Below are 5,584 nucleotides of genomic sequence, written 5' to 3'. Positions count from 1 at the left end.
AGTAACTCACTCCCACGCCCTCCGCCCAGAGCTTTATCCGCGCTTGGTCGGCCACAGGCATCTCCTTTCCCAGGTTCTAGTGGATTGTGCTTTCAGCTTGGTGTGATGCAGCCGCTGGTGAAGGCGAGAGCCAGGACTGGAGCGCTGGAAGGGAAGTTGGCTCCTGGCTCTCCTCCTCGGTGGAGAATGGGAGAAATGGGAGGAACAGAGAAATCTACCTGATACCAGCAAGGCTGGATGGGCTTACGCAGTGAAGAGCTGGGGCCAGTGGTGGGGAAGAAGTAGAGGTGTGTGTGTGTGTGTGTGTTGGGGGGGGGGGGGGTGGTGGTGGTGGTGGTGGTGGGTGGTGGGTGGAAGCCATTCCAGGCAGAAGTAACCTCAGGCACATGGGAATGACGGGCAGGGAGTGCTGGGAAGGGGGGGGGGGGGGAGTGGGGGAACTGGGGACCTTGAGTGCTCAGCTTGGCAGTTGGAAGCAGGGCAGCAACCTGGCCAGATTTGATTCCTGCCGCCTCTGAGAGTGGCCGTATCCCCCTCACCTGGCATTCATGGCTCCCCTAGTTTGCCTTCCTTCCCCCATGTCTCCCAAGTAAATGACTGCTACTTTCCCCGTCTCAGTCTCACCTCCACTCTTGCACACCCATTCTAATCCTATCAACATTGCACCAGGCCTGCTCTAATAGCAAGCCTTCCCAGATTGCTCCAGTTAGCCTTGATTTCTCCTCTCCCACAGCTCACCCTTGACTTCAGACTGACTTTCAATCGTCCCTCAGTTCCTCCACCCATCGGTATTCTCCTAGCGCCCGTCGGGGAGGGCTAACACGTGGACGGCAGTGATAACTCCCTGAGACACGCCAGCTCCAGAGTCATGATGGGGGAGCCGAAGTAGGCAGACAGACACAGGAGTTGTTTGGAGCCTGTTAGGCCACAGACAACATTGTCAGACACTGTACTTATGTTTCCACATTTCTCCATTTTGCAGAGGAGGAAACGGAGGCTCGGAGAGGTTCTGTGGCAGTAAGTGACTGTGAGTTGAATCCAGACTCTTACTCCACAGTCCATTCTCTTAACCTCTGGTCCGCCTGTCCCAGGCTGTCACCCGCCTAGAGGTTGGCTGGGCTGAGCCCGAGGCAGGACCTACTTGCTGCCCTGGGTCCAGGAAGTGTACTTCAAGGTAGAGGGTGATGCCATCTCACTCACCTGGGAGCTCCTGACCCTAGTGAGAATCTGGGGCAGAGCAGCTTCCCCAAGTGCCATTGTCCTCCAGGAAGTGAAGCAAGGTATTTCCCTGTGGGGCCAGCTGGCTGGGCACTGGAGGATGTGGAAGGGAGGGGCCGGCCACCAAGAGCTTCCTCACTCAGAGCTTCTCCAGCCATAGAAGGTCAGTGGATGATCAAGGCCAGGTGTGTATGTCTGAAGCACCTGGGGACCTACATACTGGTCACACCCGGGGCCTCTTCGAAGCCTGACGGCAAACTGAGGGGCAGCAAGTAGACCCAGTGCCCACTTGACGGAGGAAACTTGGGCTCTGGGAGGGCAGGCTGTGTCCCAGGAGGAGCCCAGCCCGGGGGCTAGATCAGAGGGGCCCTGCCTGCTCCTTTCCCCCCTTCCCCCCCTCCCCACCCAGAGGCTGTGCAGGACTCTGTGAACCTGGGGGCGGCCCCACCTGGGCCCTGCACTGTGGGAGAGTTGAGGAGTTCGGAGGAGTGGGTACCAAGCTCAGGAGAAGCCAGGAGTTCACCACAAACTGTGGGTGTCAGTATTCAGTACCAGTCTTGGTGACTCTATAGGGGTTCCAGCTTGGGGGTAGAACAGGGGATTCTTGGTGTGTGTGTGTGTGTGTGTGTGTCTTTTGTGTAAACGCTTCCTTGGTTAGAATGGTTTACAAAGGGAGGGAGGTGTGTGCCTGGAGGCTGCAGTCCGGTGGGAGTAAGTGTCACCCAGGGTGCCCTGGACAGTGCCCAGCGCGGGCACAGCTGGCGGGCGGCAGCGCGGCTGGTGCTTTATGGCTGCCATGGCGGGGAGGCTTTGCTAAGCCCTTTCCCCGACGTCACTGGGACCTTAAGCCCTTGGTTCAATTAAATGGGTTAATATGCTTTGTCTGATTCCGATGAGCAATAACAATGTAATGTGATAATGGCAGTAATGGTGCCATTAGCTGTGGTTATCGCGCGTGCCGCACCGTCCCAGGCACGGAGGGGAGTGAGTGCACATTCCCACACACTCGGGCCTCATTTTCCACTCATAAAACCCACTCTTCAAAGCCTCCCCAGCCCAACTCCCTATATCCATTTTCAGGACAAATTACCGACACTTAAAAAAATTGGTCCATTTTGCATGGAAGCCAAGTCCAAATTACTGTTTCTTTCCCCTTTGTGTTTTGAAATTTTCAGAAGGGTAGGGGTGGGCCACTGACGGGGACACGGGATGGAGGGTGGAGGACGAAGGGGGAAGAGGAGAAAAGTGTCTGAACAAAGAAGAAGAGAACACGCCTTCCAGTCTCAGTAAAAGTGCATTTCTGGAATGATGTTTTTGTTTATTCAGGCAGAAAAATTAGAAATGGTGAGCTTATTAAGCACTAAGTAAGGCTAAGTAAGCATGACTATTTTTAGTAGTGTAGTAAAACCTTGGTGATTTGGACCTCTTAATGACTATTCCATGATCGTGCTGGCTGGCAGGCACTGTGTGTGTGTGTGTGTGTGTGTGTGTGTGTGTGTGTGTGTGTGTGTAAGGTGGGGGGGATGTGCAGAGATGTTGCTGAGTTGCAGGATTGGGGAGTACAGTGAGGGAAGAGGAGAGAAATGGGCTCCCAGCTTAAGACAACTGTTTTTAAACTCTGAGCCTTCTTTGCTCAGCAATAAAAGATCCTTACAAATTACTCTTTGAATATTTCTCTGGCACCTATTAATTTGACATCTGTTTAAAGGAGACTGTATTTGAAAACAAAATTTCCATTTCTGTAAAAATCTGTCACACTGCCCTCTCCCCACCGAGGCTGAATCCCAAGAGTTGATACGTCATCCCAGGAACGTGATGGCCTGAGGACCAACACCTCTGGGAAGAGGAAGGGACTTTGGGCAGCAGCCCCTGCCTGTCCTACAAATCACACAGGTCTTTGTAATTTAAAATAATAGTGTTTCATTTCACCATTATAAAAGTAATATGTGATTAGTGTAAAAGAAACTTGGAAAAGACAAATGAAATAAAACCTATTTCCCACCACAAAGATAGCTGGGGTTAACACGGTGCACATCCAGAAATTTCTCTGTGCACAGATAAGAACAAAAATGTTACTGTGCTTATATACTGTTTTGCAGCCTGCCTTGTTTGGTTTTAGGCAGAGATGATGGGCGGGGGGGAGGCATTGGCAAACCTATCATTTAACTTTATGCTAACCTTAGAGAAAAGTCATCCACCCCGGTTGCTCTCCCTCGCCCGCACTGTGCTCAGTGGGGGAGGTGTCCTTGGTGAGGTCCCGCTGCACACTGAACAGAGGGGTGGAGAATGAGGAGGGCCACGTGCAGGTCAGCTGTCACCGGTCCTGCCAAGGGCTGCCAGCTCTGATGGACGCAGCCTTGGGCACTCTGGCACCAGCCTCTGAGTGCCTCTCTGCATAAGGTAAGGGCATAACACTGATAGACTTTAAAAAAGGAAAAATAGCCCTAACTGGTTTGGCTCAGTGGATAGAGCGTCAGCCTGAAGACTGAAGGGTCCCAGGTTCGATTCTGGTCAAGGGCATGTACCTTGGTTGCGGGCACATCCCCAGTAGGGGGTGTGCAGGAGGCAGTTGATCGATGTTTCTCTCTCATCAATGTTTCTAACTCTCTATCCCTCTCCTTTCCTCTCTGTAAAAAAATCAATAAAATATATTAAAAAAAATAAAATAAATAAAAAAGAAAAGTACATGCAAGGTGAAATGTGCCACTCTAACCTTTTCAAAGTGCCCTGAAAAGTATTCAGTTCAGTGACATTAAGTAGATTGTTGTGCCTCCATCACCACCATCCAGCTCGGGAACTTTGTTTCACCCCAAACGAAGCTCTGTACACATTAAACAACCACCCCACTCCCCGACTCCCTGCCACTGGCACCCACAATCCTGCTTCTGTCTGTCTGAATTTTCCTACGCTAGGTCCCTTATGTGAGTGAGTCACAATAGCTGGCCTTTTGTGACAGGCTTATTTCACTTACGATGTTTTCAAGGCTCATCCATGTAGTAGCATGTACTAGAATTCCCTTCCTTTTTAAGGCTAAATGGTATTCCATTGTATGTATCTACACATCATGTTAATTCATCTGTTGGACACTCGGGTTGCTCCTACCTTTGGCTGTTTGAATCATGCTGCTAGGACGAGATGTACACGTATCTGTTGGAGTCGCTGCTTTGTTTCTTTTGGGTCTATATTCAGAAGTGGATTTCTGGTCACACAGTAATCCCATGTTAATTTTTAAGGAATCGCCACTGTTTCCCACAGCAGCTACGCCATTTTACATTCCTACCAGCAACGCTCAAAAGCCCCAGTTTTTCCACATCCTTGCCAACACTAGTTATTTTCTGGGATTTTTTTGTGTGCTGTGTTTGTTTGTTTGTTTGTTTGTTTTGGTAGCAGTCGTCCTAATGGATATGTAATGTATCTTACTGTGGTTTTGCTTTGCATTTTCCTAATGATTAGTGATGTTGAACATCTTTTTATGTTTTTATTGGCTATTTGTGTATCTTCTTTGAAGAAATGCATATTCAAGTCATTTGCCCATTTTTGAATTGAGTTGTTTGTTTTATTTTGTGTTCAGATACTAGTAAACTTAAAAAAAAAAAAAACACCCTACCTAAGAATATGCTTTTATTGATTTTATAGAGAGGAAGGGAGAGAGAGAGAGATAGATAGAGAGAAATCACCTGCCTCCCATACAAACTGCAACCTAGGTATGTGCCCTGACTGGGAATCAAACCCCAAACCCTTTGGGTGCACAGACTATGCTCCAAGCAACTGAGGCACCAGGCCAGGGCAGTGCCAAGAGCTGGCTGTGCTAGGAGGGGGGAGTGAGTGAGTGAGTGGAGGAAGGAAAAAGCAAGTGAGAGGAGAGACAGAAATGGAAAGAGAGAGAGCCAAGGTATATTTTGTGGAGTGAGGGGTAAAGGGAGACAATCCCTCAATACTTTATTCAGCAAGTATTTATGTATTAAATATATTTTTATTGATTTCATAGAGGAAGGGAGAGGGAGAGAGACAAACATCAATGATGAGAAAGAATCAGTTATCTGCTGCCTCCTGCACACTAGGCGATCAAACCTGCAACCCAGGCATGTGCCCTGACCGGGAATTGAACCATGAGCTTCTGGGTTATAGGTTGATGCTCAACCACTGAGCAACACCAGCCAGGCCAGCAAATACTTATTGAACACCAACTGTGTGCAGACAATTCTCCAAGTGTCGCTGTCTGCGACTGTCTCTACATTCGGTTCTTTGTGACTGCAGCAACCCTGCCGCACTGCCAGTGCCCTGCCAGTGGCTCTGCGGGCAGGCAGACGGGCTTGATCCAACTCCCTAAAGCTGCCTTTGAGTTCCTGAGCCTTAGCTTCCTCAT

This window comes from Pipistrellus hanaki (genome assembly GCF_964339955.1).
Source record: "Pipistrellus hanaki genome assembly, chromosome: 5".
NCBI classification, from domain to species: domain Eukaryota; kingdom Metazoa; phylum Chordata; class Mammalia; order Chiroptera; family Vespertilionidae; genus Pipistrellus; species Pipistrellus hanaki.
This window is presented reverse-complemented; position numbering follows the sequence as displayed.